Raw genomic sequence first — 21,376 nt, 5'->3', positions numbered from 1 at the left:
TGGCAAAACGTCATTTTTTGCATGAATCCCGTTCTGTTTACAGCATCACAATTGTCGCATCCGTGTTCGGCGACATCGCGGTGAACGCACATTGGAAGCGTGTATTCGTCATCGCCATACTGGTGTATCACCCGGCGTGATGGTATGGGGTGCCATTGGTTACACGTCTCGGTCATCTCTTGTTCGCATTGACGGCACTTTGAACAGTGGACGTTACATTTCAGATGTGTTACGACCCGTGGCTCCACCCTTCATTCGATCTCTGCGAAACCCTACACTTCATCAGGATAACGAACGACCGCATGTCGCAGGTCCTGTACGGGCCTTTCTGGATACAGAAAATGTTCGACTGCTGCCCTGGCCAGCACATTCTCCAGATCTCTCACCAACTGAAAACGTCTGGTCAATGATGGCCGAGCAGCTGGCTCGTCACAATACGCCAGACAGTACTCTTAATGAACTGTGGTATCGTGTTGTAGCTGCATGGGCAGCTGTACCTGTACACACCATCCAAGCTCTGTCTGACTCAATGCCCGGGCGTATCAAGGCCGTTATTACGGCTAGAGATGGTTGTTCTGGGTACTGATATTTCAGGATCTATGCACCCAAATTGCGTGAAAATGTAATCACATGTCAGTTCTAGTATAATATATTTGTCCAATGAATATCCGTTTACCATCTGCATTTCTTCTTGGTGTAGCAATTTCAATGGCCAGTAGTGCATACACACATTCATGTTCAATCGTATCCTCTCGTCCGGGCCACTTCTATTTCCCCCACCTTGTATATATGTATCTGTCTCTTTGTTTTATGGACTGCCTCATGTTTTTATCTTTCCAACAAACTGAGTTACTGTGTTGGTAAACAGCTTCGAAAAAAATCTTCTCTTCCATCCTACGAAATTACGAAACTAATCCCAATCTTGAAACCTGAGTGAAGTACGTTACTTCCGAGGGACAGTAGTCGATACATTGGGAATGCTGATGTCACGCATGCGCAGACTGCCATTAGATTGATAATCCGTTAACGAATATCTTCTACCATTATCTAGTAATCGACGAGTCGAGAATCTCCTCCACTACTTCTTCCGCTCTTCTTCGGTAATCACTGCCAGGGGTATCGCAGCTGTGTAGCGTTCCTTCGTTTTCGCAAAGTGACTGTATGATCTGCGCGCCAGGTGCAGCCAAGAGCTGCCGCAGGAGAGAGCGGCGGCCGGAAGTCACGATGAGGAGTATGTCTCGTGAGATGCAGCTATTCGTTTCAGGACGGGCAGCACCACTGGCGTGCTGCGCAGTGAGAAACCTGTCTCCTGCGAGGGCGGCCTGAGGGTAATAGCTTTTTTGTCTCGTACACTTTTGTTTTGAGGCGCATAATATTCCGCCCACTGCTGCATTCGTCATCTTAGGGTGCGTCTTCCATCGTACGTCCCCTCAGCTGCACAAAGGGTCAAACACTCTGGCCAAGATAACCTCAGTAAAGACACGTCAAATTTACTTGCCAGTAAGAACCTTAGATTCGGAAATATGACATGTAAGTAATAAAACATGTACTTATTTTGCTTTGAGTGCCCAGAAAATAATATCTGAAGCTGCCTTCCTCTAAACGTCAGCAGCTTTAATAGCCGTTTCTTTGCACAAAAGCAGATCTTCCGCTGTGCAAATAAATTCCATGTCCTGGGTACATGAGAAAATTTTCACTTGTCTGTGTTTCTCCACATTCACACTGGACATCTTCAAAATAGCCCCACTTAATCAACTTTACTTTGAATTTTGCGAGTTCTGGTCTTAGTACATCAGTGTTCTCAATGTACAGTATTGTAGTTGCTGACCTTGTGTGATGCCCTCTTTGGGGTCCAGGTTCGTATTTTGCAGAGTGTCCAACCATATAAAGATAGATCGGACTTCTTGCGGTATTGTCAGTTAGATAAAGCTCCTGCTTGACATAATACGAGTTGGAAGTGACTGGTGGCTATAGATTAAGTGCCGTGGGTCGATTTGCTACTTTTCCCTCTATATATCACTAGCCATTTCGCGTCTGATATTTGGTGCTGCTATGGCCGCAAGTGGGTAAATTTTGTGGGAAGATGTAGGCCTCAGGCTTGCGGTGACTATTCTGACAGTGTCATTGAAAGCGACGTCTACTTCCAGAATGAGATTTTCACACTGCAGGGGAGTGTGCGCTGATATGAAACTTCCTGGCCGATTAAAACTTGTTTGGAGCCGCTAGACACCACCCATACTGGTGCTACATATTCTCCAGCTGCAACACAGAGTCACATTGCAGATGATCTAAGAACTTCAGATTGCGCTCCCCTTGTTGAACCAGTCATTTAAGTGGGGTAGGACGTCAAACGGGCCGACTTGGAGCAGGAGAGGCATCACAGGACATTTTAATTTCCACTGTCTATACTTTTACAAATAAATTCATAAAACTTTGTCAGCATCTCCAGGAAGGATTCAGGATTCACATTCATTGCAGTGGAAGCTCGAAAACACAACAAAATAATTTTTTTTACGTGTGAAATTACATCATTTTTTCACTCACTAATGGCTGCATTTGTTGCTATAGGTACACTTTTTTTTCATAATTTAGAGAGATTCTTTGATGAATTTTGCACAGCATACATACCATACTTAGAGGTGTATGAAACTCTAGAATTTATGTAATTTATGAAAAAACGAATGATCTGTTGTATTTTAAACTTCATGTTTAGAAAAAACACAATTTTTTAGCTAATTACCTCCATTTTTACCACAGTTTTTAATAGATTTGGAAAATTCTAGAGTTTCATACACCTTTAAGTATGGTTTGTATGCTGTGCAAAAATTCATCGAACCATCTCTCTTACTTATGAAGAAAAGTGTACCTATAGCAACAAATGCTGCCATTAGTAAGTGAAAAAAATGATGAAATTTCACATGTAAAAAAAATTACTTCGTTATGTTTTCGAACTTCCACTGCTATGAGTGTGAATTCTGAGTCCTTCCAAGTCATGCTGACAAAGTTTTATGAATTTATTTGTAAAAGTATGGACAGTGGAAATTAAAATGTCCTGTGGTGCCTCTCCTGCTCCAAGTCGGCCGGTTTGACGTCCTACCCCTCTTAACGTTTAATATTGTTTCTGGCACATATTTTCCCCTGAAATGACCGTGTAGGGTCTAGAGTGACTCCCAACTATTTCGTTAGGTGCAGTGTTGTAGTCTAGCGCCTCTCTATTCTATTTCGAAAGGTCTTGCGGCTTCTTTATAACGCAGGTGGAATGTGCATACTTGCGTTTTTTCTGTCGCAGGTGATTTTCTTCATAGTAGTTGACCAACGTATGAAAAACCTTTGTCAGATTCCTTTCAACCTGTTCAAATGTATCTCCCTGAGCAATGTTGGCAGTGTCGACTGCATATATGAATCTCATTATTTCAGGCTGGTGAGCCTGGTCATTTGTGTACATATTGTACAAAACAGAGAGAAGAACAGTCCCTCGTAGTAATGCATTCTTTTGATTTCTCCATCTCTTTTTATTCCGTTGGAGCGTTACTTAGAGTCTTCGATTCTGGAGCACGCAACATCGGGCGTACCTTGGAAACGTTCAACTAATGTCAACGGCTAATCCTTCTGTCACCAGAAAACATGAGAGAAAATGGCAAACACACAATAAAGGATAATGAGGTTACAAAAATCATGGTACAGGGTGACACACGGGAGACGGACGGTTTTTAATGAAATAATACTTAGCCAACTTTAAAATTAATGTATGTTTATTTACACAAAATCAAAGCTCATTATTTGCCATTTTAGTTAACAAAGTTATTTGTGAAAAATAATTTCGTCAAGGTGATGTCCATCATTTCGAATGCAGGACTCAAGTCTCTTCCCAAAACCCTCCATCACACGGACTAAAATCTCTGCAGGGATGGCAGCAATTTCTTGAATGATCGCATTCTTCAACTCGTCCAAATTTCGTGGTTTGTGGTTATAGACACAGTTCTTAAGGTCCTCCCACAAAAAAAGTCACATACTGACAAGTCGGGAGACCTGGGAGGCCAAGGAACATTGCCAAAACGTGAGATAATCCTGCCAGGAAACATGCGTCTAAGAATTGTCATTGAAGTGTTTACGGTGTGCAGTGTCGCCCCATCCTGCTGGAACCAAACGCGTTTTAAAGGGATTCGTCGTCTTCTTAGATCTGGTTTCAAGAATGTTTCAAGCATACGAATGTAACTAACCGAATTAACAGTAACTGTGGCCCCGTTCTCTTTAAACAAAAAATAAGGTCCAATAATGCCAACAGAACCAAAGAGCACACCAGACTGTTACTTTTTCTGAGTGTAGAGGACGCTGGTGGATAAGGTGTGGATGCTCTGGAGCCCAGTAACGTAGGTTTTGCTTATTCGCGGTCCCGTTTAAATGAAAACAAGCTTCATCGCTCATCAATAAAATTTCATTTTCATTCGATCCCAAAATCACTTGCATTCTGTAAGCGAAGTCTTCTCGTACAGCAAAATCAGTTTCCTTAAGTTGTTGGACAATGAGCATTTTGTAGGGATGGAATTTTAATTCTTTTTGCAAAATTCGTCTAACCGATTCACGATTGATTCGTAACTCACTAGCATGACGTCTAGCTGACCGTCCTGGGCTTCTGACTGCCGCTTGCCTTACCCTTTCAACATTTTCTAGTGTCGTTACTCTGCGTCTCGGGACAGGATGCTTCTTATCCAGTATGTTTCCAGTTGATCTGAAGTTTTCCACCCATCTGAGGATTGTGTTACGGCTCGGAACAGCTCCATGTCGCCGGCCAGTGTGGCCGAGCGGTTCTAGGCGCTACAGTCTGGAACCGCGCGACCGCTACGGTCGCAGGTTCGAATCCTGCCTCGGGCATGGGTGTGTGTGATGTCCTTAGGTTAGTTAGGTTTAAGTAGTTCTAAGTTCTAGGGGACTGACGACCTTAGAAGTTAAGTCCCATGGTGCTCAGAGCCATTTGAACCATTTTTTGAGCTCCATGTCGACCGCGCACGAAACAATCGCTGCGTAGCTATAATAGACTCACCGCTTTTCTCGAAGCTGTCATAGACAAACACTCAACGTTGCAAGTCCCACTGCTCCATAGTGACTGAGTAAATGAAATGGCGTCTTGTGTGGATCAGTACTATCCCCACCACGACCACCTCCCTCCACGCGCCCTCGGTACTACACAGTTCAAAACCGTCCGTCTCCCATGTGTCACCCTTTATAGCGATATGCACACATACTGGTGGCGGCGGTATCGCGTACACAAGGTATAAAAGGGCAGTGCAGTGGCCCAGGTGCCGTTTGCAGTCAGGTGATTCATGTGAATATGTTTCTGGGGTGATTGGCCTCACGACGCGAATTAAAAGACTTAGAACGCGGAATGGTAGCTGGAGCCAAACGCATGGGACACTCCAATTCGGAAGTCGCTAAGGATTCAATATTCCGAGATCCACAATGTCAAGAGTCTTCCGAGAATACCAGATTTCAGGTTTTCTCACCGCGGACAGTGCAGTGGCCGACAGCCTTCGCTTAACGACCGAGAGCAGCGCTAAAAGACAAGCAACACTGCGTGAAGTTCTTCGTACGACGAACGCATCCGTTAGGACAGTGCTGCGAAATTTGGCGTTAATGGGCTGTGGCAGCAGATGGGCAAAGCGAGTGCGTTTGCTAGCAGCACGACATCGCCACCAGCGATCCTCCTCGGCTCGTGACCACATCGGTTAAACACTAGATGATTGGAACACCGTGACCTGGTCAGTTGGTAAGAGATGACGGCAGGGTTCGAGTACGGCGCAGATCCCACGAAGCAATGGACCCAAGTTGTCACAAGGCAGTTTGCAAGTTGCTGGTGGCTCCATAATGGTGTGGGCTGTGTTAACTTGGAATGTAATGGGTCATCTGGTCCAAATGAACCGATCATTGACTGGAAATGGGTATGTTTGGTTACTTGATGACCACTTGCAGCCATTACATGGACTTCGTGTTCCCAAACAGCAATGGAATTTTTGTAGATGACAACGCGTCATGTCACCGGGCCGCAGTTGTCCTCGAATGGTTTGAAGAACATTCTCGACAACTATATAGAATGATCTGGCCACAAAGATCGCCATACATGAATCGCATCGAACATTTATGGGACATAATCGAGAGGTTGTAAGTAGACTGTTTATGTTTTCTTATTGGCAACGTTACGTAGCGCTCTGTATGAAAATCACTGGCTGTGCTGTGTGCAGTCTGTGGCTAGTTTGCATTGTTGTCTGCCATTGTAGCGTTGGGCAGTTGGATGTGAACAGCGCGTAGCGTTGCGCAGTTGGAGGTGAGCCGCCAGCAGTGGTGGATGTGGGGAAAGAAATGGCGGAGTTTTGAAATCTGTAAGACTGGATGTCATGAACTGCTATATACATTATGACTTTTGATGATATTAAGGTAAATACGTTGTTTGTTCTCAATTAAAACCTTCATTTGCTAACTATCCCTATCAGTAGTTAGTGCCTTCCGTAGTTTGAATCTTTTATTTAGCTGGCAGTAGTGGCGCTCACTGTATTGCAGTAGTTCGAGTAACCAAGATTTTTGTGAGGTAAGCGATTTGTGAAACATATAGGTTAATGTTAGTCAGGGCCATTTTTTGTAGGGATTTTTGAAAGTCATATTGCGTTGCGCTAAAAAATATTGTGTGTCAGTTTAAGCACAGTCTTTTATAATTGTTCTAAGGGGACGTTTCAAGGTCAGTTGGTGCACAAGCTCCTGCGGCGGAAACCCTTTCGCAGTTATGGGCGGCTACAGAGGCTGGTCCATTGATAGTGACCTGGCCAAATTTCTCACGAAATAAGCATCAAACCAAAAAAACTACAAAGAACGAAACTCTTCTAGCTTGAAGGGGGAAACCAGATGGCGCTATGTTTGGCCCGCTAGATGGCGCTGCCATAGGTCAAACGGATATCAACTGCGTTTTTTAAAAATAGGTACCACCATTTTTATTACATATTCGTGTAGTACGTAAAGAAATATGAATGTTTTAGTTGGACCACTTTTTTCGCTTTGTGATAGATAGTCAAAACCGTATGAGTACGTGGTATCACGTAACATTCCGCAGTACGGACGGTGTTTTCTTCGTGATACATTACCCGTGTTAAAATGGACCGTTTACCAATTGCGGAAAAGATCGATATCGTGTTGATGTTTGGTTATTGTGATCAAAATGCCCAACGGGCGTGTGCTATGTATGCTGCTCCGTATCCCGGACAACATCATCCAAGTGTCCGGACCGTTCGCCGGATACTTACGTTATTTAAGGAAACAGGAAATTTCCAGCCACCTGTGAAACGTCAACCACGACCTGCAACAAATGATGATGCCCAAGTAGGTGTTTTAGCTGCTGTCGTGGCTAATACGCACATAAGCAGCAAACAAATTGCGCGAGAATCGGGAATCTCAAAGACATCGGTGTTGAGAATGCTACATCAACATCGATTGGACCCGTACCATATTTCTATGCACCAGCAATTGCATGGCGACGACTTTGAACGTCGTGTATAGTCCTGTCACTGGGCACAAGAGAAATTACGGGACGATGAGAGATTTTTTGCACGCGTCTTATTTAGCGACGAAGCGTCATTCACCAACAGCGTTTACGTAAACCGGTATAATATGCTCTATTGGGCAACGGAAAATCCACGATGGCTGCGACAAATGAAACATCAGCGACCTTGGCGGGTTAATATATGGTGCGGCATTATGGGAGGAAGGATAATTGGCCCCCACTTTATCGATGGCGATCTAAATGGTGCAATGTATGCTGATTTCCTACGTAATGTTCTACGGATGTTACTACAAGATGTTTCACTGCATGACAGAATGGCGATGCACTTCGAACATGATGGATGGCCGCCACATAGCTACATAGCTCACGTGCGGTTGATGGTTCAAATGGCTCTGAGCACTATGGGACTCAACTGCTGTGGTCATAAGTCCCCTAGAACTTATAACTAATTAAACCTAACTAACCTAAGGACACCACACACATCCATGCCCGAGGCAGGATTCGAACCTGCGACCGTAGCGGTCGTGCGGTTGCAGACTGTAGCGCCTTTAACCACTCGGCCACTCCGGCCGGCACGTGCGGTAGAAGCGGTATTGAATAGCGTATTTCATGACAGGTGGATTCGTCGTCGAAGCACCATACCATGGCCCGCTCGGTCACCGGATCTGACGTCCCGGATTTCTTTCTGTGGGGAAAGTTGAAGGATATTTGCTATCGTGATCCACCGACAACGCCTGACAACATGCGTCAGAGCAATGTCAATGCAAGTGAGAACATTACGGAAGGTTAACTACTCGCTGTTGAGAGGAATGTCGTTACACGTATTGCCAATTGCATTGAGATTGACGGACACCATTTTGAGCATTTATTGCATTAATGTGGTATTTACAGGTAATCACGCTGTAACAGCAGCGTTCTCAGAAGTGATAAGTTTACGAAGGTACATGTATCACATTAGAACAACCGAAATAAAATATTCAAACGTACCTTCGTTCTGTATTTTAATTCAAAACACCTACCTGTTATCAACTGTTCGTCCAAAATTGTGAGCCATATGTTTGTGACTATTACAGCGCCATCTATCACAAAGCGAAGAAAGTGGTTCAACTATAACATTCATATTTCTTTATGTACTGCACGAATATGTATAAAAATATGGGGGTTCCTATATGAAAGAAAAACGCAGTTGATATCCGTTTGACCTATGGCAGCGCTATCTAGCGGCCACACCATAGCACCATCTGGTTTCCCCCTTCAAGCTAGATAAGTTTCGTTCTTTGTAGTTTTTTCGTTTGACGCTTATTTCGTGAGATATTTGGCCCGATCGTGATCAATGGACCACCCTGTATAGAATGATCCTGCCACCCTGATAGCCAGACACGAATCGCATCGAACGTTTGTGGGACATAATGGAGAGGTCAGTTCGTGCACAAGCTCCTGCGGCGGAAACCCTTTCGCAGTTATGGGCCGCTACAGAGGCAGCAGGGCTCTATACTTGTACAGAGGAATTCAAACCACATGTCGAGTCCATGCCACATCGAGCTGATGCAATACGCCGGGCAAAGGGAGGTCCGACACGATATTAGGAGGTATCCCTCGACTTTTTCAGCTCATTGTATGTGAAGTAGGAAAAATGTGAGAGAAAAGCACAACGCCATGCACTACACCTTGTCTTCTGGGTTATTTGTGAACACCAATGAGCGTCAGCGACTGAGGAGGCGAAGTAAACGACACATCCAGTGTGAGCGTGGGATTGATCTGAGATGTTATTCTGCGCAACGGATTAATCTGAAATGTACCCTTTACCCTGTGGCTCCTGCAAGATGCAATTTCCACCCCCATACTACTACAGAAGTCAGACAGACGCTCCTAACGTTCTAAAGAGAAATGCCTGAAAAACTTCCAGCAATAAATATCTTCTGGAGTCATCCGCTGTAAAGAAATGACAAAAAAAATCACAAAATTTTCTACGTAACTAGTGGGATATTTGAGTACTGGAGTAGTGCTAGTTAGTGTAAGAAAAACATGAAACTAACAGAAATTATTATTTATTTTGCAAAAATTCTGAGAAATCACAATGGCACTTTTAGTTATGAATTGAACAAGTTATATCCTGGTTCTTTTCGGAATGTGAAGTTACCTCTCAAGGATAGGATTCTCTAATGAAATTTCTATACAAAGTTCAAGATTGTTATTGACTTGGAAGAATGGCTGAGAGCCGCGCCTACTCAACTTGAATAATTATCCATTAGAATGTTGCTAGGTACAGTTGCGGCTGTCGCGTGTGAAATGCAGTGAAGGGTACTGTTGTGGAGGAAATATGGGGCTCGCAATAGCTGTAGCGCACAATACCGTAAGCTGCGATGACTGCTGTCTGCGCCGCTCACTGCTAACAAATAAGATAACTCTCGTTCTATATGGATTGACCTTCGCCAATCAAACTCTCCCTACATCTTGATCATGTCAAGGACTGTTATTCGCCCCTAGTCTAACTATTGGCGTGGTACACTGGTCAGATAACCAGTCCACCGCGATGCCACTAAAAAAGTCTCTCGCAGGCGTTTAACTGTAACTCTGTCCGTTCACACCACACAATAAGTGTGTTGGCCAACACAGTGAACAACGCTTAATCGCAAGGACTCAGTATAGAGTTGCACTTCGATTCATTCTCGACAGAGGTGCTCTCCCGGTAAAGTACTGAGGAGAGACTTGTTTCTCGCTCTTTGAGTACATGTATTACCGCGCACGCTCTGGTTACGTGTTCTCGCTTCAAGAGTGACAACAGAACGGCCCCTCTCCACGCCAGACGTGAAGGGGTATATCTTTCGGTCTCTTCCATTACTCCTTCAACACAAAGTGTCAGAAATATCGTCTGCCAATCGGCATTGCTCTTTAAAACGGGAGAATGACGTTTCGAAAAGACGACCAATCAGGAAATCTGTAGTATCGGCGTTTGGCATTTGCTGTGTCCCTGTGAAAATCTCTGAAACTGCGTGCTATGTGTAAAGAATGCGTAGGCTGGACACTCCCACACAGTGTAGCGGAATTTGCTTTTAAGCCGAACACGGGGTCGTTCCCCCCTTCACTTGGGCACACGCTGTCTGCTCCACACACGGCCGAGTTTGACTCGTACTCTGAAGGGACCGGTCTCCCAGTGTGTGGTCTGCCTCTCTCGAACTAAAAGCTCCTGTGACCGTCGTGTCTGGAATGTGTGTGTGTACGCCAGCCTCGAGTATTTCAACCCCAGTCCGCTTTGCATATCGGTTACATGAATTCATACAACATTGACTTTATCTTATCGAGTTTGGGTTCGAATGAAGCGTCTTGATGTGCGGAATATGTATGTGAGGGCGGAATATGTAAGCTATGAAGGTCAGGAGACCACAACGTCTTACACCAGTAACTGGAGTAGCTGATGTGCCGCAATACTTCACCGCGCTCTTTACGACGGTGTGCTGTAGGCGTGAGTCAGCGGTGCGTGCCGGAACCGTACGCAGCGAGACGGGGCGCCTGCAGCGTGCTACACGGAGTAGCAGGTCGCGGTTTTTGCTTGCGGGCAGGAAATTTCTCGCGCTCGGCGTGCGAGTACCGGAGTGGCGGCGTCGGCGGCGGCGGCGGCGGCGGCGTCGGCGGCGGCGTCGGCGTCGGCTAGGCGGCCCCACCGCGATACAGCCACAGCCAGCAGCAGCCGCGGCAGCAGCAGCAGCAGCAGCAGTGCCGGCAAGTTGCCAGTGATTTACGACCCCGCGCCGCTGCAGACTGCCGGGGCGCAGTTCAGACGCCAGCCGAGCACCGCCTGCCCCCACGTACGCGCACGTCAGTACACGAGACGCCGGATGTGGGGCACCGTGCGCACGCGGTATCCTGTTCTCGCAACGCCTCCGGAACCCGTAACTCAAAGGTAAGCCCGGCGAATAGTTGGCGGAATCACCATCTGCAGTTTGTAGTTGCCGCTTGTAATGGAACTGGTCAGCGGTCCACTCTCACGCTTTAGTAAAGAACACGATACACGCATTTAATTCACATCGCGGTCCAGTAAAATATCTCCCACAATACCGCTTTCTTTACATCTGGAATATGCACTACTGGCCATTAAAATTGTTACACCAAGAAGAAATACAGATGATAAACGGGTGTTCATTGGACAAATATATTATACTAGAACTGATATGTGATTACATGTTCACGCAATTTGGGTGCATAGATCCTGAGAGATCAGTACCCAGAACAACCACCTCTGGCTGTAATAGCGGCCTTGATACGCCTGGGCATTCAGTCAAACAGAGCTTTGATGGCGTGTACAGGTACAGCTGCCCATGCAGCTTCAACACGATACCACAGTTCATCAAGATTAGTGACTGGCTGCTCGGCCACCATTGACCAGACGTTTTCAGTTGGTGAGAGATCTGGAGAATGTGCTGACCAGGGCAGCAGTCGAACATTTTCTGTATCCAGAAAGGCCCGTACAGGACCTGCAACATGCGGTCGTGCATTATCCTGCTGAAATGTAGTGTTTTGCAGGGACAGAATGAAGGATAGAGCCACGGGTCGTAACACATCTGAAATGTACCATCCACTGTTCAAAGTGCCGTCAATGCGAACAAGAGTTGACTGAGACGTGTAACCGCGGGACCGCTACGGTCGCAGGTTCGAATCCTGCTGCGGGCATGGATGTGTGTCATGTCCTTAGGTTAGTTAGGTTCAAGTACTAAATTCTAGGGGACTGATGACCTTAGATGTTAAGTCCCAAAGTCCTCACAGCAATTCGAGCCATTTGAACCATTTGAACCTCTTACCAACTAAAATTGCTGCTCATCTGACCATGTCACCGTTTTCCAGTTCTGTAGTGTATGAGAATACAGAACGGGTAATTCAGTACATAAAGGGAGATGAAAATCTATAGTCATGGGGGATTGTAGTGTGGTTGTAGGGGAAGGGGCAGAAGAAAGGGATACGAGGAAATATGGGCTTGGTGGTAAGAATGACAGAGGAGAGAGATTAATTGAGTTCTGCAATAAATTTCATATGTTAATATCGAACACACTATTCAAGAATCACTAGAGGAGGGTGTCTACTTGGAAAGGGCCAGGAGATACGGAAAGATTTCAGTTAGATTGTATCATGGTGAAGTAGAGATTTCTAAACCAGATACTGGATTGTAAGGTGTACTCAGGAACAGATGTAAGCTCATATTAGGACTTAGTAACGATGAAGAGAAGGCTGAAGTTTAAGAGTCGAGTGAGGAAGAATCAGTGCGCAAAGAAGTGGGATACGGAAGTACTAAAGAATGAAGAGTTACGTTTGAAGTTTTCTGAAGTTATACATACCGTGATAAGGAATAACACAGTAGGCAGTTCAGTTGAGAAGGAATGGACATCTCAAAAAAAGGCAGCCATAAAAGTTGGAAAGATAGATATAGGTAAAAACGAGTTTTCCGTGAAGAAACCGTGGATAACAAAAGAAATACCCCAGTTGATCGATGAAAGAAGGAAGCACAAAAGCGTTCAGGGACATTCAGGAATAATACGAGCCTCTTAGGAATGAAATAAATAGGAATTGCAGGGAAGCTAAGGCAAAATAGTTGTATAAAAAAAGTCAAAATAAGCTTCCCCGAAACTATAAGCAAGGGTGGTAACATTGAGAGTGCAATGAGAATTCCACTGTTAAGTGCAGAGAAGACAGCAAATAGGTGGAGCTAGTAACTGAAAGCCTCTATGACGTGATAGAAGAAGAAATAAGAGTAAAAGAGATAAGGGATCCAGTATTAGAATCAGAATTTAAAAGAGCTTGGGAAGACTTAGGTTCGAATAAGGCATATGGGATAGATAATGTTCCGTGACAGTTAAAATCATTTTGGGAAATGGCAACAAAGCCACTAGTTACGTTTATATGTAGAATCTATGAGTCTGGCGATATACCATCTGACTGTCGGAAAAAAGGTTATCCACCCAATTCCGAAGATTGCAAGAGCCGAGAAGTGCGAGAATTATCGCACAATCAGCTAATGTATCACAGTAGCTGACGAGAATAAGACATAGAAGAATGGAAAAGAAAATTGACGAACATGTCTGATGATAATCGGTTTGGCTTTAAATGGTAACCGTAGCAGAGGGGCATTTCTGACGTTGCGGTTGATAATGGAAACGACACTAAAGAATAATCAAGATACGTTCATAGGATCTGTCGACCTGGAAAAAGCGTTCGACGACGTAAAATGGTGCAACATGTTCGAAATTCTGAGGAAAACAGGGGCAAGCTGTAGAGAGAGACGGTTAATATACAATATGTACAAGAGCCAAGAGGGAATAATAAGAGTGGACACCAAGAACGAAGTCCTCGGATTAAAAAGAGTGTAAGGCAGGGATGTAGTTTTTCACCTCTACTGTTGACTCTGTACATCGTAGAAGAAATAACGAATATAAAAGAAAGGTTCAAGAGTGGAATTAGAATTAAAGATTAAAATATATCATTGATCAGATTCACTGTTGAAATTACTACCTTGATTGAAAGTGAAGCAATATTACAGGACCTGTTAAATGGAACGAACAGTTGAATGAGTACAGATTGTGGATTGAAAGTAAATCGAAGCAAGACGAAAATAACAAGAAGTAGCAGAAATGAGAACAGCGAGAAAATTAACGTCGGGCTGGTGGTCACAAAGTAGATGAAGTTAAGTAATTCTGCTGCCAAGGTATGTCTCATGACGGAAGGAGCAAGGACGACATAAAAAGCAGACTAGCACCGGAAAATGTCGTTCCTGGCCAGGAGGTGTCTACTGGTATCAAACACAGGCCTCAATTTAAGAAAATGTATGAGAGTGTACGTTTGGAACACAACATTGTACGGCAGTGAAATATGAACTGTGGGTAAACCAGAACATAGGAGCATCGAAGCATTTGTGATGATTAGCTACAGAAGAATGTTGAAAATTAGGCGGACTGGTGAGGTTGTAAGGGAGGGATGTTATTTTAATGTTGTAAATTATCGATGTTCATGTCAGAGATAGAGAGAGAGCAAGTTATGTTACTGTTAAACAATCTTTGGTCTTGTGATGGCACCGTCCTTGCCTCTTTGCAGTCTGAGGTGTGGTAGGTGAGGGACACATTTAGCAGTCCTGTGTTGACTTGCGATGGCATCTACTAGAAGAAACATTTATTGTAAAGGACAGACAGGTTGAATATGACGTATGTATACAAAGGCGAAAGCGATATAAATTTTGACTAATGTTATTCTTTTTTTTTAAGAGAAGAAGTTTTAGGTAAGACTCCAGCACTGTGCACCTAATTTGTAGAAATGATTATTGGCTGCTAGGTAATTTCGTTCACCTGCTCAGAGCTGAGAGAAAGATCACTCCACTTCCCTGAGACATGCAGCAACATAACTCATTAAACTCTTCAGTTTTTATAGAAATTCTCTGTTAACATTGTACCCTTTTTGAAATCGTTGTTCGCTTAGTTAAGCATAGTACTGTTCAGACCAATGTTATGTGTGAAGATCACGTGAATTTTTACTCTGTGTTTTTGAATACGTACTTCATTCTAAAGTCGTTGTTTTGAAATATCGTTTCATAGGAAAAGTTACTCCCCCCCCATTGTTTACCATTATGCATTACCACACTGCACCATGTGGTATGTATTAATTTGAAAATTTATTTATAAATAGAAAACTACCTTAGCTGCTGCTTGTTTGCTGTTTGCTGCTGTACTTTCGAGAAATCTGCAGCAATGTCGTCAAGACGCGACTTAAGTGTAAATTTTGATTATGGGCGGATAATTGTTTTACTTCAGTACAATTCAGATTAGGTTCTGTTGAATCAAATGTTAGCATACGAGTGTAAGCTGGATAGCAATTTTTGAGTACATAGTTTTGGTAAAACGTAGATTTTTTATAGAGTGGGAGGTAAATTTGGGCTAAATTTCATATTGAAACATACACAGTGAGGAGGTTACAAGTTAAGGAATGAGGAAGTTCCCTGCAGAATCGCCGAGGAAAGGAAAGTATGGGAAACACTGACTAGAAGAAGCAACAGGGTGAAAGGACATCAGGGAATAACTTCCATGGCACTAGAAGGAGTGGTAGAAAGTAAAAGCTGTAGACGAAGACAGAGCCTGGAATACATCCAGCAAATAATTGAGGACACATGTTGCAAGTGATACTCTGAGATGGAGAGGTTGACACAGGAGAGGAATTTGCTGCGGACCGCATCAAACCAGTCAGAAGGCAGACCACTAAAAAAAAGGAAAAAAAATCAGATAATTACGTTAACTACCCCCAGGAGAAGGGCTGCAGGCGATGTCCTGCTGTTAGCAAAGGCACTCCTGTCGACCGTATGCTGCCATAGCCCACGGACACCGTATATTTCGCGGCACTGTCCTAACGGATACGTTCGTCGCACGCCCCACACTGATTTCTGAGGTTATTTGACGCAGGGTTGTTTGCCTGTTAGCACTGACAACTCTACGAAAACGTCGCTGCTTTCGAGTGTTAATTGGAGACGGTACTCTTGACACTGTGGAACTCGGAATATCGAATTCCCAAACGATTTCCGAAACGGAATGCCCCACGCGTCTAACTCAAACTACCATTCCGCGTTCAAAGTCTTAATTTCCGTTGTGAAGTCATAACAGCATCGAAACCTTTTCACACGAATCACCTGAGTACAAACGACAGCTCTGCCTATACCTTGCCCTTCTATACATCGTGTACGCTATACTACTGCCAGCTGTATATTGCTAACTCATTAACTTTGTCACTTCAGTGTATATTCTGCATTCGAGTAGCTAGTTATAATAATAATAATTATTATTATTATTACTGCCGACTTTATCATCAGCATTAATATTGACGATTAAAATACTAAAATAAAAGTAAGTTCAGGAATACCTACACGACACAGTGGTGTCTCAGTACTTATTTGTTTTTCGTCTTTGTGCAGTTACAGGGAGGGCGGTCAGTGATCGAAACTCGTTGTAATAAGTAAGTATAACAAGACACGGTTGTACCATGCGTTTCTCCAAGAATTATACGAGGGCTATTCAGAACCTAGGGTACGTTTTGGCATTAAAAAAAAACTAAGTACAAGAAATACATTTTATTATATACACAGCGGGCCATTAAAATTGCTACTCCACGAAGACGACATGCTACAGACGCGAAATTTAACCGACAGGAAGAAGATGCTGTGATATGCAAATGATTAGCTTTTCAGACCATTCACACAAGGTTGACGCCGGTAGCGACACCTACAACGTGCTGATATGAGGAAAGTTTCCAACCGATTTCTCATACACAAACAGCAGGTGAACAGCGTTGCTCGGTGAAACGTTGTTGTGATGCCTCGTGTAAGGAGGAGAAATGCGTACCATCACGTTTCCGACTTTTATAAAGGTCGGATCGTAACCTATCGCGATTGCGGTTTATCATATCGCGACATTGCTGCTCGCGTTGGTCGAGATCCAATGACTGTTAGCAGAATATGGAATCGGTGGGTTCAGGAGGTTAATACGGAACGCCGTGCTGGATGGCAACGGCCTCGTATAACTAGCAGTCGAGATGACAGGCATCATATCCGCATGGCTGTAACGGATCGTGCGGCCACTTCTCGATCCCTGAGTCAACAGATGGTCACGTTTGCAAGACAACAACCATCTGTACGAACAGTTCGACGACGTTTGCAGCAGCATGGACTGTCAAATCGGAGACCATGGGGTGCCATTGGTTACACGCCTCGGTCACCTCTTGTTCGCATTGACGGCACTTTGAACAGTGGACGTTACATTTCAGATGTGTACGACTTGTGGCTCTACCCTTCATTCGATCCGTGCGAAACCCTACATTTCACCAGGATAATGCACGACCGCATGTTGCAGTTCCTGTACGGGCCTTTCTGGATATAGAAAATGTTCGACTGCTGCCCTGGCCAGCACATTCTCCAGATCTCTCGCCAACTGAAAACATCTGGTCAATGGTGGCCGAGCAACTTGCTCGTCACAATACGCCAGTCACTACTCTTGGTGAACTGTGGTATCGTGTTGAAGCTGCATGGGCAGCTGTATCTGTACACGCCATCCAAGCTCTGTTTGACTCAATGCGCAGGCGTATCAAGGCCGCTATTACGGCCAGAGGTCGTTGTTCTGGGTACTGATTTCTCAGGATCTATGCACCCAAATTGCGTGAAAGTGTAATCACATGTCAGTTCTAGTATAATATATTTGTCCAATGAATACCCGTTTACCATCTGCATTTCTTCTTGGTGTAGCAATTTTAATAGCCAGTAGCTTACATCTGAAAGAGCGACTGACATACTACTTTTCCACATAGTCATCAAACGCATTGAGACACTTATCATAGCGGTGGACAAGCTTTCGAACACGTTCGTCTTAAAATTCTGACACCTTTGCCTTCGTCCATTTAAGTCATGCCCGCCTGGAGTTCCGCGTCGTCATCAAAGCGCTGCGTTGCAAGCCAGTTCTTCATCTTGGGAAACTAGTGGAAGTCGCTTGGTGCAAGATCGGGGCTGTAGGGCGGACGAGGGAACATTTCCCATTTGAATGAATTAAGGAGTTTTTTGTGCGGTATGTCTTGTGAGTTCGGGCATTGCAGTGCAGAAACAGAATTTTGGACGTCAGCTTTCATCGGCGTTTGTATAGAACTGCTCTTCTAAGGCTGTGCAAAGTTTGACAGTACCGAGCGGAATTTATGGTTGCTCCATGTTCGAGAAAATCAATAAGAAGCACACCTTGCCCATCCCAAAACAATGTTGCCGTCAACTTACTTGCTGACAAGGTTTTCAAACATTTTCTTGGTATTTGGGGGGACCTTGTGTGCTCCCACTCCATCTACTGTAATGTTGTCTCTGAATTGACGTGCTTCACCCAAATCTCGTCAACGGTTACGATTGCATCAAGTAATCAATCACCATGCTTGTGGTAGGCCTCCAGAACTGTCAACATTGCCCCCACTCGCTGTTCATTATGGTATCCTGTAAGCATTTTGGGCACCCATCGTGTACAAAATTTGTGGTAGCCTAAATTTTGAGTGAAGATTTCAAACATCAAAGTCCGTGAAACTTGTGGAAAAGACAGCGAAAGCTCCGTTATTGCGAAGCGACTGTTTCCACGAATCGTTTCATCAACTTAAGCGACAAGTTCGTCAATCACAATGCTCGGGCGGCCACTCTTCTCTTCGTCATGTATGTTGGTTCGGCCATTTTTAAACCGAATGCACCATTTCCGGACGGAACATTCACTCATTACGTTGTTTCCGTACACTTAGCGCAGTTCACGATAAATTTCTGTAGGTTTTAGGTTTTTTGCCAACAAAAACCGTATCACAGACCGCACCTCACAACTGGCGGGATTTTCGATTGCAGCGTACATTTCAAATTCGAATATCGAAACAACCAGACGCGCAGAGACGTTCCCGCTGTCACGGATGGATGCCGACTGAGCTGCGGAGCACGCACATACAAGAATATACGCGATCGGCGCGCGCCTAGTCGAGTCAGATGGAAACTGAATAGATCTCGTATTATATTTGTTACGACTTCTGCACCACTTGTTAGCAGCAGACACAGTGGCTGCGCCAAAGACTGAGATGGCGTGGAGTTTTACAAATATTTATTGAACTTCCTTTACAATTTCTCCCTCGTCGTCGCTGCCCAGCCCTGCGCATCCCTCCGCCTGGCTGCTGCTGTGCAGATTCCCTGACAATGCACGCAAAGCGCGCCGCTGATCGCACTCAGAGCCTCAGGCCACCAGTGCTCCGCTGAAGCCAGGACGCCCTGTGGTTGAGACGAAGTCGTCACCGTGATGTCAGCTGCCGACGCCTGCTGCACCGGCGGCTGGGAAGCCGTCAGTCGCGATGTCCGTGAGGTCCCGTCATGGACAGACCACGCGCCGTGGGGCCGGGTTGCCGTGAAGTCCGGGCGTCAGTCCCCGGCGGCGCCTGTGACCAAGACCGCGCTGCGGCCGGTCCTGCTGGAAGTTCTCGCTGCAGTTAGTCAGCCGTGGTGCCAACCGAACTCGGGTCGACCTCCAGAGCTGAAGCTGACCTCTGGCGGCGACCGGATGACTCCTGCGAGCTGGAACAGACTTCCAGAATCGTCACGTACGAAGACTAAACATTCGGACACAGACCACGTCCGTCCTCAGATCCGAACTGCTTCCTAATGGCTTCTGTCTGTTGCTGCCTGCGCTCCACTATTTATATCCGGCAGGAGAACGTTTTTCACCCTCGGTGGTAGGGTTTTGTTATTACTCCCGTAGTATATTGCAGCGTAACTTAGCGTGCTGGCCTCATTTCCCCTTACTCAGCAAGGTTTCGCTCGGCGCTCGGTCTGTGTGCATCCTTGCATCAGCCTGCTGGTAGCAAGGATATCTGTGCCTGCCTACTTCGCGACGCCTCGGTCGCCAGTGTGCCTCTGTTTTGCCATTCTCCACTGCGTGAAGCGACACTTACTACACTCCTGGAAATTGAAATAAGAACACCGTGAATTCATTGTCCCAGGAAGGGGAAACTTTATTGACACATTCCTGGGGTCAGATACATCACATGATCACACTGACAGAACCACAGGCGCATAGACACAGGCAACAGAGCATGCACAATGTCGGCACTAGTACAGTGTATATCTACCTTTCGCAGCAATGCAGGCTGCTATTCTCCCATGGAGACGATCGTAGAGATGCTGGATGTAGTCCTGTGGAACGGCTTGCCATGCCATTTCCACCTGGCGCCTCAGTTGGACCAGCGTTCGTGCTGGACGTGCAGACCGCGTGAGACGACGCTTCATCCAGTCCCAAACATGCTCAATGGGGGACAGATCCGGAGATCTTGCTGGCCAGGGTAGTTGACTTACACCTTCTAGAGCACGTTGGGTGGCACGGGATACATGCGGACGTGCATTGTCCTGTTGGAACAGCAAGTTCCCTTGCCGGTCTAGGAATGGTAGAACGATGGGTTCGATGACGGTTTGGATGTACCGTGCACTATTCAGTGTCCCCTCGACGATCACCAGTGGTGTACGGCCAGTGTAGGAGATCGCTCCCCACACCATGATGCCGAGTGTTGGCCCTGTGTGCCTCGGTCGTATGCAGTCCTGATTGTGGCGCTCACCTGCACGGCGCCAAACACGCATACGACCATCATTGGCACCAAGGCAGAAGCGACTCTCATCGCTGAAGACGACACGTCTCCATTCGTCCCTCCATTCACGCCTGTCGCGACACCACTGGAGGCGGACTGCACGATGTTGGGGCGTGAGCGGAAGACGGCCCAACGGTGTGCGGGACCGTAGCCCAGCTTCATGGAGACGGTTGCGAATGGTCCTCGCCGATACCCCAGGAGCAACAGTGTCCCTAATTTGCTGGGAAGTGGCGGTGCGGTCCCCTACGGCACTGCGTAGGATCCTACGGTCTTGGCGTGCATCCGTGCGTCGCTGCGGTCCGGTCCCAGGTCGACGGGCACGTGCACCTTCCGCCGACCACTGGCGACAACATCGATGTACTGTGGAGACCTCACGCCCCACGTGTTGAGCAATTTGGCGGTACGTCCACCCGGCCTCCCGCATGCCCACTATACGCCCTCGCTCAAAGTCCGTCAACTGCACATACGGTTCACGTCCACGCTGTCGCGGCATGCTACCAGTGTTAAAGACTGCGATGGAGCTCCGTATGCCACGGCAAACTGGCTGACACTGACGGCGGCGGTGCACAAATGCTGCGCAGCTAGCGCCAGTCGACGGCCAACACCGCGGTTCCTGGTGTGTCGCTGTGCCGTGCGTGTGATCATTGCTTGTACAGCCCTCTCGCAGTTCCGGAGCAAGTATGGTGG

This window comes from Schistocerca piceifrons, chromosome 8 (assembly GCF_021461385.2).
Source record: "Schistocerca piceifrons isolate TAMUIC-IGC-003096 chromosome 8, iqSchPice1.1, whole genome shotgun sequence".
NCBI classification, from domain to species: domain Eukaryota; kingdom Metazoa; phylum Arthropoda; class Insecta; order Orthoptera; family Acrididae; genus Schistocerca; species Schistocerca piceifrons.
The sequence above is the reverse complement of the archived record's forward strand: the minus strand, read 5'-3'. Positions refer to the sequence as shown.